The following is a 16022-nucleotide window of genomic DNA, read 5'->3' on the forward strand; positions in this document are numbered from 1 at the left end:
AATGTCAAATAGATAAACTAACATATTTAACAAAATATCTTTTTGTGTACTTTACATCTTTACACAATATTGTATTGTTATACATTGCGATGTACTGTTATTGACTTTGGATTATAAACTTGTTGATTAGTTTCATTTTCTAAACTTGATACATGCATTTCTATTTTCGAACATAACCGCCTACAGTTTGTATCTTAAAAAAAACTAAAATGGAAAGTCGAATCAAGTTATGTAGAAAAATTATGTAAACTAACCAATATAAATGAATATTTTAAGGAAAATGATTACAAAAAATTCAAAATTTACAAAATGAGCACCAACTCCATAATATATTTCGGAGTAGTAAAGGTCTTTCTCGCCCAATTCAGTATTTGTAAGCCATACATTTTAGACTCACGTAGTCAACGTCGGATAACCATAGTTAAGACCGTACATGTTGAACTTATATTCTGAAATGTGCCATTGTTCCAAATTGTCTTTGTACATTCCAGAATCCAGACTTACCATTATACATTTAGAACACTCATTCCGGCCACCGAATACGGATATTCTTTCACTACATGTCATGTGTATTCCATCTTTTTGTTTAACTTACAACCAAGTAATCCTAATCGTGTTTTGGAATTGTTTTGAAATGAGTTTCTGAGATCATGATCACGAAGAGAGTTGACAAAGATAGGTTGCTTACCTTCATAATTTTGGAAGAACGAACCTTCATAGTTACTCTAACATATGAACATATATTATGGATCATTTTTCAACTCTATCTTGTGGCTCTTGGATGCATGGAAGATAATATATATATATATATATATATATATATATATATATATATATATATATATATATATATATATATATATATATATATATATATATAGTTTTGTACATTCACAACGTTCATGCTACTAGTCATCTTTATAGATAGCGTCTATTCAAGAGGTGACTACTTACGCTCAATGGTCGTAGCGGTTGTTATGGACTGAAACAATCAGACCTTGTCAATAGCGTTTTGCTTGGACGTGACAAATAATGTCAACTCTTTTCCCTCATCTTCTGATGAGACTAAAGGAAACTCTTAGAGACGTTAGGGAAGTATCATTCATAAAAATACAGATGATGATAACTTTTTCCTTAGGTCAGGTTGTCCCTTATTCATATTATGAGTATTGTTGTTAGAACGTGGTTGTTGCTTTGCGCTTGAGAGTTGGTTGAAATTGAACATTTGATCTTTTGTGTTGGCGGACATGCAAATCATTAATAATGTCTGATTTTGAAGAAAACTCTGGTTGACGAGCAACTACATGTGAATGCCTTGCCAATATCAGCCCTTTTCACCTAACATATGTTAGAATGTATTGAACCTTGATATACTAGATGCCATCAACATGTTATCGGTTTATGAATGTAACATACCGATAACGGCATTCATTGAGGTTGTTAGTGAGTACACTCAACGAATTTATATTCAACACAATGAATTAGGTGGTAAAATAGTATATATATATATATATATATATATATATATATATATATATATATATAATGGAAATATTATGTAGTTGTAAAATGCTCAAAATCATTATTGTTCTTCCGTAGGGGTTTCTCCGAGGTACTAATCTCGAAGACGGAGATGGTATTTTAAAGGAGGATGGATAAGTATGCCAAGTGGCAGGCAAGAAAAATGCCATTTGCTATGTTTCAAGTGACAAATTTTTTGAAAACTTTGTTTTTCTTACTGTTGAATTTTGAAAGTCTACATGTGGGAAATGGCATAGTCATGGTATACCATGTAATCATGCCTTGGTGACATCACATTTTCAAAACTTTATAGACTATTACCATATGGTTCAAGTGGTGGGATTTCTATGCATCAAATACACTTAAACTAGGTAGTAGAAAAATCAATCTATTATATACCTAAGTATACATGCAACCCAAGGATCTGTGTTTCATAATAATTACTTCTAACCTATAAAACATAAAACATAAAGAAGGATAACATACCTCTTATGTAGCCATTGATCTCCATGCTTGAGATCTTGTCCTCCTCAAAGTTACTTGGGTAAGAGAACCCAAATCCGAAACTCTCTAATGGCATCACACCAAATGATACCAAAGATTGGAATGCAAACAAATAGGAGAAAGGTCAATTTCACAAAACCTAAGAGGGTTAAAAATCATCCGTTAAAGGGGGAAAATGGTTGGCGAAAATTCAAGCCAAGGTGCAATGAAGAATGAAATCCCTAAGGCCCTATTTATAGCATTGGATCTCTTCCTAGGTTTTGTACTCTATCCCAAGTGGGATGGGAAGCAATTTTCAAAATCCTTTCTTATCAAAGAGAGATTTCGTCCACCCCTTACTCCCATAAAGGTTTTGGAACATTCATGATTAATCAACTATTGATTAATGAATATTCAACCCTTTAATTAGATGAATTGTTTAATAAATTCCCAAATTTTCCAATTAGTTTCTAATTAAGTAATAAAACATAATAATTAATAAACCAATTACTCTTTTATTTATTCTATTCAATATGGGTCTTGAGGGCAACCTAAAATGACCATGTTCTTAGAAATATCACTAATAGTTAATGACCTTAGACACTCTTTCCAATAATCTCCTACTTGGACAAGTCATCAGCTATACGAGGTCTAATACTTCCCCAATAATCAATAAATATAAGACAATAAATCATATAAAATACTTTATGAGGTCTATAGATCCTAGGTAAATTTGTGGACGACCTCTAAACTAAATGATGACATGGCAGTGAGTTTCATTGATTTTGGTTACTGTTTGGTATGGTTTTGAGTTTTCTTTTTGTTTAATTAAGATAAATCATAAAACCACTTTAGGGAATGTGAAAAGGCTACCTAACATTTTTCGCAGATCGTACCTCACCTGAAATACTCAAAAAAATATTGTCAGAATTTTTCATAATGCATACCTAATTTTCCCTGATTTTTGTATTTATAATGGACTAATAATGGGAAAAACAATTCTACTCATTCAAAATTCATGAAAATTTACCAGAAGACTTTATAATATATTAGAACTCTAAATAAAAATTTGGATGATTTTTCTTGTAACATACACGTTCATTTATCGTGTTATGTAATTTTAAAAATGAATAATATTATGAAATATTATGTGATTTTTAGCGTTAAGTTCTAACAGATAGTTTTTACTAGAAATGAAGTAAAACTATGTTTAGAATCACTTGGAAAATATTGGAAGTCTTATGAGATTCCAATTTAATGTCAAATATTGAAATTTAACGAAAATATAAAATTTTAAATAAGTAAAATTTTATTATTGAAAGTTGTAGATAATTTCGTTAGAAACATTTAGGCAAAAACCTCATCGAAATCCGAGTTATAACGAAGAAGTTATGACCAATCGAAGATCTGCAACAAAACCGGCAAACACTATTTAGCGTAAAAAGTGAGTTTTCGATAAACTACTTTTTAGATTCAGTGATAAAGTTGTAGTATTCGTTAAACCGAGAATTTTAATAAAAAGAACGTCCAAATCTGACTTCGTATGAGGAAGTTATTATTTTTCTAAGTTTCGGAATAGCAGTAGACATCTAAAAACTCGAAATAAAGATCGAGTGATTTTTAGCCGACACAACCTAAACGAGAATTGAAGGTCTTGTCCATAGTAGTACAACGGTAAAAAGACAGACGAAAACGGACATTAGATGAAGAAGTTTTGAATTTTTAACGGGCTTTTCCTGTCCCGATCCGTTAAAAAGATAATATTAAAAATGAAGTCAAAATTAGCTGATGGAGTCTAAATGATAGTTGTAGATCATAATCTCATCTACGCGTGGATATAAAGAACGTCAAAAACGAAGCTCGTATGCAAAAGAAATGAATTTTTGAAGTTCGGAGCACAACCCTCGAGACCTGACTGCATTCATGCGTGAATCTTAGAATTCATGACGTGAAATACTTGAACGACACCTTTCAAGAGAATAAAACAAAGAAAAATAGCAAAACTAATTGAAAAATATATTTTACATTTTTCACAGCTTATATATGTATAATAACAATGTTAAAAAAACTTTGCGCAATTTTGGTAAATGTATTCTATTTATTTCCATTTTTGTTAGAATAAATGCATAAAAATCAAAAAATCGGGTTAAGTTGTTTAGAAACCCATTTTTATATTTTTCTCAGCTTAAGTATGTTTAATGGCAGTATTATAAAAAGTTTGGGAATTTTTATCATCTAGATACTATGTTTCACAAATTTATATTGTTATGAAGGCTTAAAAATTTGGAAAAATAGTTAATCACATCAAAAATTCAAGGGAAAATTTCTGCAACACCTCCACGGTATTTGGATCGAAAATGTAAAATTTGATGAATTTTGGAAACTGTTTGATAATATTTTTGGATTTTTAGGAGTTTAAAACACCTTTAAATGTGTTGAAATACCGTCAATTAATATTACAAAAATCTAGAAAATAATATCCAAAATTATCTTAACCACATGAGTTATAAAATGTCACCATTTTAGAAAAACTGATACTCATTTAATATAAAACCAATATTAGAACAAAAATTTGGCATTTCTCTATATGTAGAATTTAGTATATTAGCATTAGATTTCGATTAGAGACTCACTAGCGTATACCATAATTGTAGGATTTGGTAGTGGTACAAGTGGAACTTTAGATCAAGGCATCATTTGCATCATCTCAATGCATTGTGAGTATTCATGACTCACCTATTTTTGGGTTTTAAATGTTTTGGGGGTGGAAAAGCATGTCCAACGACTGTTTATTGTTCGTTGTATTTAATTTGACTTGTATCAAACTTGGTAGCTATATTTTGTTGTGTATGTGTATGCTATTGTTAACTCATGAGGCCTTATCGCGTTTAAGTCCCTGGAATCAGTTCACACAACTCATTAACTCATTTGAGCCCATGGTCATTATGGATAAGGCTATTAGGAGGTAGACAACTCCTCACTCGCAAGATTTGCTTGAGTACATTTTACCATATTTCCCTATGTTAGCGATAGACATAGAAGAGGGCACCCTTGGTCATTAGGCTTGGGTTATGAACTCATGGTATAATCATTATACACATGTGAGCCTTGTATCCCGTTTTAGCAACAAAATTTATTTCCCATGAGAATATGAACGTTGCATCTCATTTGGGCAACATACTTTATCTCTCATGATGAAAACGAACTTTGTTTATGCAAACTTATTTACTCATTTTTGCAATATATTTCTATTTATGGAAACTTTATTTCCCATGAGAGTATGAACGTTGCATCTCATTTGGGCAACATACTTTATCTCTCATGATGACAACAAACTTTGTTTATGCAAACTTATTTACTCATTTTTGCAATATATTTCTATTTAGGGAAACTTTATTTACCATGAGAATATAAACATTGCATCTCATTTGGGCAACATACTTGATCTCTCATGATGATAACGAACTTTGTTTATGCAAACTTATTTACTCATTTTTGCAATATATTTCTATTTATGGAAACTTTATTACCTGCTTTAGCAACGAACTTCTATTAAAGAAAACTTATTTACTTATTTTAGAAATCAACATTGTTCATGTTAACTGTTATCAATATTCTGATTATCATGATTTCAAACCATATTATGTTATAAACATGTAAGTACTCACCAACTATTTTTATAGTTGACGCTCGTTTTACATATTTTTTCAGGAATCATCGAGTAAGTGGCACTTAGGGACACATCTCTTTTAGGATCATTCACATGTGTTATATTTCAATTCACATTGTAATTTCTTTTTAAAGTTGTTCAAAACCATTGAAAATTTATAATGCTTTTTAATACTTTGGTTGATGTTGTCTTTATCTTTTGCTATGAAACCCTTTGTACTGCCACGCCCTGTATTTCTGCTTTACCGGGGTTTGACAAAAATGGAATCAGAGCCGAAGGTTATAGAGAATACTGGTTTTCCTTTGGAGAACCACAACTATAGCTAAAAAATTTGAAAATGTTTTAAAAATACTGAACATACTACTGGTATAACTAATTCGAGTACGCATTATTGGACTTTAATTAAGTATAGCCTGACCAACTGTGTTTAATTAAGGAAAATTAATGCGAGGCTGGAAACAGTTATAGTAGAATTATGTTCAAAACAATTTTCAACTTAAACTTTTGATAAACAAAATTTTTTGGTGTGCGTACGGGCATTGCATATTATAGGCATTCATCTAGATACACTTAGAAACTAAGTGCACTTTTATAACAATGCCTTTATTTAGAAATACTCTTATTCCTTATCAAGTGCTAGGTTAACCACTTAGGTTATATCACTAGCCACTCTAGGAGCAATTCACTTAGTACTGAGAATGGGTATTCCTCGGTAGCTATTGACTTTAGATGTAAGGTTAGTATCTAGATATACACTAGTAATAATCTTAAGTCGAAACGTTTCGATACCGACACAAATGATAATTGGAGCATCGCGTAAGGAGGTAGATAAGTCGCCACTAAGTAATCACTTGGATACCATTGGCTGGCATTCCTGATTCGACTCACGAGGAGACATGGAGGTTTAACCCATACATGATTCCTTATTACTATGCTACGATTTATCTCTAGGTTGTTTCCCACCTTGAGCTGAAAAACTTAACATAGGATGTCCATTTGACCTCTATAAAAGGTCATAAACTGCATTGACACCATAAAACACTTTTCAAACAATTTTTCTTGTCATTTATCTTGGGGAAAAAGACATCGGTACTTGCCTTGTACCCGCCTTAGTATTTAGATATGATCAGCTACACTAACATACTTATTCCTTACTTCTTAATCTTCCATCGAAAAGCTATTTCGATTCATTGGTTTTATTTATCATCGATAAAATATTTTATAACCACTTCATACTACTTAGTAGACCTTTCCTAACAATGTAAGCCATATTCTCGCTAAAAATCTTTTGACAAGTTGCTTTAACTTAACACTTTTCTTCAAAACTCAATTTAACCAATATTGGTTTTAATCTTGTTATTTCAATTTCATTTCAAATCCATTTCAATGGATAGATGTGCTTTTAAGCGCATACAAACCATTTTAAACCTTGCTTACCATTTTGGCACATTTTCGAAAAACATGGAAACATTTTCTTAGAAAAGTATTTAAACTCTCTGCTATAAAACTTAAACATATGACATTGAAGTTAATATTACGTGTAAAAGCTTCACCGTATCTTTCAAACCCCTTTTGTTTTGGGCTCTTTTGACCACTTTCTCATCTAGGCACTATACTTTACTTAAATGTGCTTTCTAAAAATCCAATATCATCTTTCTGCAACTTTCTACTTCACCCATGTTTCTATGATATGTCTAATTCCTAAATTTCCATCACACCTCATTCGTTTATTTTATTTCAAATTAGTTATATAATCTATAAAGTTTCTAGAGTTTTTTCCGCATTGCATAACATAGCGTTCAATTTTAAATTTCCAGTGATACACTCTCAACAATGTATAATTACTCTTCTAAATATATTGATTCTTTACCTTATCCATTTAACTATGGTTGAACTTCAATCTAAAAAGTCAAAATTGTTAGATTTTCAATTACTAGTTGTAGTGCTTCTACTTTTCACAAACAAAGTTTAACTTAATTGATAACTCACGAATGTTTAACAAACACTTTAAAACTTCCACATGTCTATTTAATCATCAACGTAAATCAAAAACTGAAGTTGAAATATATCTCAACCTGGTTTTAAATCTACCTATTGGTATTGTTCTTATAACGTTAACAATAACAATCATTGTTGCTATCTTCATTCCCCCCCCCCCCCCCCCCCCCGCACTTGATTTCTTGCTCTCCTTATGATTTTAGATCTTGCACACCCATAATAGTAATATAATACATTATCTAACTTTATTTCTTTCTACTTTGATTCTCTTGGTACCATGTTCGTACACATGCAGACTAGAAGTCTACCCTTTCGTTGAGCGATTAATACGTGTATAGTCGTGAGACAAAATTTTGATTTAGTCAACTTTAACATATTCAATTACACCTTTTATCATATACATTTTGTTTTTATTTTGAAATCTACTATAAGCAAGTGATCCTTATTTACATTTGCTCTTTCGTTCTAAATTCGGAAACTCGATTTAAAATGTAATTTTCATTGTATTTTCGTTACGATTAATACACAAGGTGACTACCCTTGTTCTTATCATTTTTCTAAATACAGAAAATATATGTGAAAGAACAAATTTTCTTATGTTTCTTCTTTTCTTTAAGAGCATAAAATGTTTTAAATGTTAGGATTATCTATCCTTCAAATTATTGTTTTTGGTAGAATCACTAAATAAAGAATGCACCATTTTCAATGATCGACATTTTTACACCTTCCTAAAAAATAACATTGTATTTTGGAATTTCCAGTGAGTTTTTAAACTCTCAAACTTGTTTTCATAAATACTCTGACTCCTCGTAAAGTTGTATTGTTTTGACGTAAACAATTAAACCATTTTTCAAGAGAGTAAACTAAATATTTCTATATAAATTCATTTATTGACGACTTAATCCTTTAACTTTAATTTATCTTTTTATTATTTTACTACTTCAATTAATCGTCACTCATGTATCTTCATTCTCTTGAAATTATTATAAATTTTAATAATAGTGGGATTTCTTATCTTTTCTAAACGCTCAAAATGCTATCTACACAATGTAATTTAATTTATCGTAAACTTTCATCGCCTCCATTTGCAAAAATTAGCCCTATATATATATATATATATATATATATATATATATATATATATATATATATATATATATATATATATTCTTCAAATACGATTTTATTGTAGAGAGAGTACCAGTAGCAGTAAATATAGCTTCAGAAATCTTTGGCCATTTTGTAATTTCTTTGGTAGACGACATTTAAATAGTCTTTACATTTGAGATGTACCAAAACTCTGTTGCCTACCCTTAGTACGTATCCTTCGGAACTCACCCTCAATCGCTTCTCTTTCATTCGTGCTACCCCTTCTTATTTCAGAATATATCTTTTCTAGATTTAGTAGCCAACCCGGAAGCGAACAAATTGTTCCTAATCTCTTTGGTATTAGGCGGAAAATTTACACGTAGTGTTGATTTAGAACGCGACTTAAGGATCAATGCAGACTTAACGTTGAATGCAGTTGGTGCTTCAGCAAAAATTATAGGGCTCTTTTAAGTCAGATAATATCTAACTAGACGATCTTTTTCTACTAGGTCACCATAGTTGGATCATTATTTTCCATGATCCTAATTTCCCACAATCTAGACTGTAGAACTCGAATTAAGGAAACACTAATTTGATTATAGCTAAAAAATTGGGCTCTTCCCTTGAGGAATTAACCCAAAATAACCAAACAGCTCTCCAAGTCACCATCTCCCCAATTATATAATTGTATTCGGCTTAGTTCTAATAGAATGTGTCACGAATTAAATTTCGGGATGAAATTCTTTCAACCGGGGGAGACTGCGACAACCGTCAAAATTCGAGTCGGTTTTAGATTTGACTAAACTTAGTTGCACATATAGGCACGACACATATTAGACTTAGTAACAAGAAGCTAAGTTATAATCTACTAGAAACTTGGAAACAATTAGAAACGATGGACAGTGTACTTAGATTTCACATTGTTATGTGAATTCTACAACTACTTAACTGTAGATAGTATCCATATTCAGGTCACTCTTTGACTCGAACACCTTTTCATGAATCATACACAAATATTATGCACTTGACCTAGTAGTAGAAATTAGGTCGGAGTCCCGTGGAACTTAAGTCAAAGTTGAAACTATGACTAGTATACTTGGTTCTTCAAGTTCACTTGAATCTCGGAACTACTACATAGAATACCAATAAACCGATAAAATAAGTTACAAACATTATTTATAACTATAAAAGAGTTATAATACCATAAGATAAATTGAAGTCTCAAAGATTCTATTGACTTTAATATCCAAAGATTTACAAACTCTCAAAAACTCTAAAAGCCCAAATAACTCATATTTATAAACTTTAACCCTAAATTTTTTTATAAAAATAGTTATGAACCTTATAATAGGATTTTATTATAATTAAAATTATGAAAATGCATTCAAGGAAAATAAAATTTAACTCATTAACATTTACCCTTAATTTATAAATAAAAAATCAAGAGTTTTATGCATAAAAAGTTGGTTAAGTTGCATATTTTATAATTAGTTGATATTTTTATAAAAGATTTAAATTTTATAAATAAAAAGGAGAAAAAGATGGTAATAAACCTCTTAAATTTGGACCTCTCACCTCTCTCTTACTTGAAAACCCTAATACTCTATTTCCCCCAAAATTTAAATCATTTCTCCTTTTCTCCACACTTCACTCTTTCTCACACTCTGTAACACCAACTTCATTCTCTATCTTCTACACCCTCTAAAACACGAAATTTCCAGAGAATAGGACTCAATAACACTCCTTAAACTCAAAATCTTCACCATCTTATGGTGTTCTTGAAGGTAAAATCGATTTCTACTTCACTTTTCCTTCAAGTTTTGTTATTTTTCTTACACTTTCTTCTTCTTCTACTCCATTCTATTTTAAAATCATGAACACTTGCACCTACTCACGGTTTTCATGATGATGGTGGTAGGTTTTCATCCAAAAAAAAACATGCATGTTGTAGATGGTGAAGTCTCATGACCTAAACCTAAGTCAAAATCAAGGAAATGCACTTTTCTACATGTTTTGGTGGAAAAACACCACATGCATCCAAAGTTTTCTTTCAAAACTGAATTTTGAACATTTCAAACTCATGAATGGTCTTCAAACCAACATGGATGTGATAATCTTCAAGCTTAGATGCTAGATGATCAAAGTTCGTTGTTAAAAGTTTTCAAATATGTTCATAAAAGATTTATTCTCAAATAAATACCTAAAACTTTTTTCTGATCAAATCCTATTTTAACAAGAATCCCACTAATAAAGTAAGATGATCTGTAAAGTTCATAAAAAAATTCATTTTTCTCGAATTATTATAATTATTGCAATAAAATATGGCAATAAATCATATAAAATACTTTTTGAGGTCTATAAATCCTAGGTATGCTCTTGGATGATCCCTAAACTAAATGATGACATGTCAGCGAGTTTCATTGATTTTTGTTACTGTTTGGTATGGTTTTGAATTTTCTTTTTGTATAATTAAGATAAATCATAAGACCACTTTACAGAATGTGAAAAGGCTACTTAACATTTTTCACAGATCCTACATCACATGGAATACTCAGAAAATATTTTCAGAATTTTTTATAATGTATACCTATTTTTCTCTGATTTTTGTATTTATAATGGACTAATAACGGGAAAAATAGTTCTACTCATTCAAAATTCATGAACGTTTACGAAAAGACCTTATAATATATTAGAACTCTAAATAAAAACTTGGATGATTTTTCTATTTAGTATGCTATTTTTCTTTTATTTTATAAGATTAAATAAACTTAAATCCACAAAATCAGATTACATTATATAAAAATCACCATTGGTATTTTTTCTAGATTATGTACACTGTAAATGAAGTTAAATTTTTTTTTGGTAATTTAATTTAACTGTTTGATAGTTATTCACCAATTAATGATTATTCAAGAGAATAAAACAAAGAAAAATAGAAAAACTAATTGAAAAATATCTTTTATATTTTTCACAGCTTATATATATATATATATATATATATATATATATATATATATATATATATATATATATATATATATATATATATATATATAATAACAGTGTTAAAAAAATTTGAGAAATTTTGGTAAATGTATTCTATTTATTTCGATTTTTGTTAGAATAAATGCATAAAAATCAAAAAATCGGGTTAAGCTGTTTAGAAACCCATTTTTATAATTTTCCCAACTTAAGTATGCTTAATGATAGTATTATAAAAAGTTTGGGAATTTTTATCATCTGGATACTATGTTTCACAAATTTATATTGTTATGAAGGCTTAAAAATTTGGAAAAATAGTTAATCACATCAAAAATTCAAGGGAAAATTTCTGGAACACCTCTACGGTATTTGGATCGAAAATGTAAAATTTTATGGATTTTGGAAACTGTTTGATAATATTTTTGGATTTTTAGGAGTTTAAAACACCTTTAAATGTGTTGAAATGCCCTCAATTAATATTACAAAAATTTGGAAAATAATATCCAATATTATCTTAATCACATGAATTATAAAATGTCACCATTTCAAAAAAATTGATACCCATTAGAACAAAAATTTGACATTTCTCTATATGTAGATTTTGGCATTTCTCTATATGTAGAATTTAGTATATTAGCATTAGATTTCGATTAGAGACTCACTAGCGTATACCATTATTATAAGATTTGGTAGTGGTAAGAGTGAAACTTAGATCAAGGCATCATTTGGCATCATCTGAATGCATTGTGAGTATTCACGACTCCCTCTATTTTCGGGTTTTAAATGTTTTGGGGTGGAAAAGCATGTCCAAAGACTGTTTATTGTTCGTTGTATTTAATTTGACTTGTATCAAACTTGGTTGCTATATTTTGTTGTGTATGTATGCTATTGTTAAATCATGAGGCATTATCGCGTTTAAGTCCTTGGAATCAGTTCACACAACTCATTAACTCATGTGAGTCCATTGTCATTATGGATAACGCTATTAGGAGGTAGACAACTCCTCACTTGCACGATTCGCTTGTGTACATTTTGTTGGATTGGTGTCTAAGTCCATAACTATAATTGGTAGGTACTTGACCCGACTCGGCATGGTCCATTTGGGTTGCATGGCATCGGAACATTTGGATAGACCGTTTGTGAGGAGAGGACATTTGTGACGTATTAATATATTATAAGTTCGAATATATTAATATGAAATTATGTTATTTAATTAGTATTGATCAAGAATTAATTTTGACTTAGTTTCGTGATCAAAAAGAGACTAATTAAATATATGGGGATTGATTGTGTAAATCATTCATTCTTATATATGTGGGCTTATGATCCATGATTTCTTATGTTGAGTTTAACCCATGTGGTGATCCATGGAGGTTAAAACCCATGGAGCATAAGGAATGGGTAAAGTCATGGGTTATATGGTGTTACCCTAATGTGCACATTATATAAGGACCCATTTAGCTCAAGAAATTGGCACTAGTGATACATATATGAGGGCTAGCCGATTTGAGCATGAGTGTCTTCTTCTCATGGTTATTCCATGTGTTGGTGATGTTGAGTGAACCATTTGAGGTGTCACACTTAGGGCACTAGGCTCTCGAGCTACATGGAGTCAAGCTACATCAACAAGGTATGTATTTCTATCTAGTTTATTACCCAAGTACCAATGTTTTGTATGCTAGTTAGGGTAATACCTTGGAATATTCATATTTGCATGTATAATATAGAAAACATAGATCCAAGGTATTTAGGGTTGCATTTACACTTAGGAGTGTTAGAATGCTCAAAAGCCAACAATGGTATCAGAGCTAGTCGTACTATAATTCTCCCTTTCATTAAAAGTATTAATGATAAATACTAAGTAACTAAACTCTTATTAAATACCCAATCTTAGTTACTCAGGAAAATGTGAATAAGGTGCTAATCCATGAAATTACACTTTGCACTTTGTTTGAGCTGTTAGTGGAGCGTGTGTGGTTAATCGGCGCACTAATTGCTTTTAACAAAGTAGGCAAAGGGTTTCTTAAAGTTTATCATAGGCCGATGGAGCGTGTTGTCACACCCCCGAAACAGACGGCGGAAACGTCCGAGGGCTCGCGTGACTTTAATTGAATATCATCACAATGAATATACATGAATCATAACATAAACGTCACCATACATCAATATATTACAACTGGAATTGTTCACATCAAGTACATTGTTTTAACATTACACATTCATAACATAAATTGTTTGAGTGCTTTTAAAAACATAACATCCTAAAATTACTTCATATTACTCTTCAGCTTACCTGTTACCTGAGAATACAAGTTATTTTGGAAAAACGTCAACATATGAAATGTTAGTGAGTTCATAAGCAATGTTGTGATAAAATGATTTGTGTAGTTTGTAAGACCCAGAAAATCCGATATTTTCTGAAAAGACATTTGTTTATCAAAGAGTGAAGATCCATAGTTGATGCATGAATGATTTCAAAACATATATATAAAGGGTATTTTTTATTATAGTTATAAAATTTCGAGCGAGTAGTATTGAATTCCCCGGAAAACCCGATGTTTTCCGATGTTGAAATGTATTCGTGATTACAAATTTTTTTGTATTGTCTTAACGAATGAATATTGATTAATCCACATTGTATATCGTCCTAATTTTGTCTACTTTGATTTCTCGTAAGCCTTAGCGAACGAAGAGAAGGGGAGCATTATGTCCCACTACTATCGTAAGTACCTTAGGCTGTCGCGGATGCGAAAGACACGATGGTCTAACTCGCATTTGATTACTGTGACCTTACTATCTTTTCTAACGGGATACTTTGGCCCACTAGCACATAAAACCTATTGAAAGTCCTTTATAAAATATTGGGTCATTGATGGCCCAATAACATATAAGCGTTATCCCTTTGGGCCCAAAGATCATGTTGGTGGGCTTGCAAGGCCCAACAAGCATGATTTGAAACTCACAAGCCCAAAGTTTGAAGATTTACTCATTTTAGTCATCACGTATCTATTAGAGTGTTTTGATTTAATTATTGTTGTTTTGTATTGATTCGAGACCGAATCAATTCGTTTATAACGATATTTGGTGTTGAATGTGTATTCGTTTTCCGTTTTGTCGGTAGTCGTGGATCTTGTATTTTGTCTTAATGAATTAATTTGTTTAAAAGTAGGATTTGACCTTTTCACTACCTTTCTTTTATAAAAATTACACTTTTAGTCCTTTATATAAAAGAATTTCATTTTTAGTCCTTAAAACATTTTCTTGACACTTTTGTATCATAAACTTGTTGAAAAGACAGTTTTAACCCAAAATTTATTTTGTTAACAGCATTAGCCCTTCCAGAATGGAGTTTCTCGGTTAGAACCCCATATTTCGCAACTTTTACAGTTTTGGCCCAAAATTTAAAAAGTTTACATTTTTGATCCTTTTTTGAATTAAAAAGCATTTTTGACCTTTGAAATAGTTTTATTGCACTTCTTATCCCCTGTTTTGCAGAAAGTTTCATTTCAGCCCCTTTAAACTTCATTTTTCGCAATTATGGGCTTATTGGGCCAAAAAGCTCAAATTTAGCCCATTAAGCTAAAAATTTGCATTTCAAGTCCTTTGAAAATTCTAATATTCAGAAAAATGATTATAGAAACTGTTTTGACCCTTTTGACCCTCATGAAACCGTGACTTGACAGTTTTTAACCCAAGTTTGTATTTTTGACAATTTAAGCCCTAAAATGGGTTTTATGTTAGAATATGTTCCTCATAACCTTATAAGCTATTTTTCTTGACTTGTTTAATGTAAAATAACTTATATTATGTTTTTTTTCCTTTCTCATGTCATAGATCTCGAGTTAACACCCCTTTTGGTTACATATTTATCACAAAAACACATAAAATCACACACATACGTGCATAAAATCACACATAGCATACACATACACATAGATCTACACATTTTCTTGTATTCTCCCCCATAAAACATATGAAAACCAAAAAGAGAGGGGTTTGAAGCTCAACTTGAATTGTGGTTTCGGTTTTTAAGAGAGGAGTGAAGAAAATTTCGACCCTTGTAAGCTTTCTTGGATGATCTCGAGTTTAGAGGCTTCTTAGATGCAAGGTCAGAAGATTGCATGGATTTAGAAGAGATTTTTGATGAAATGAAGTAGTTAGATCATGGATTAAACATCAACTTACCTTAGATTTGTGATATTAAGAAGAGATTTCCTTGTAGCCCTTGTGATTCTCAAATTTTTTTGAAGGAGAGTGTAAGGATGTTCTAGTGAGAGCT

This window comes from Lactuca sativa, chromosome 8 (assembly GCF_002870075.4).
Source record: "Lactuca sativa cultivar Salinas chromosome 8, Lsat_Salinas_v11, whole genome shotgun sequence".
NCBI lineage: Eukaryota > Viridiplantae > Streptophyta > Magnoliopsida > Asterales > Asteraceae > Lactuca > Lactuca sativa.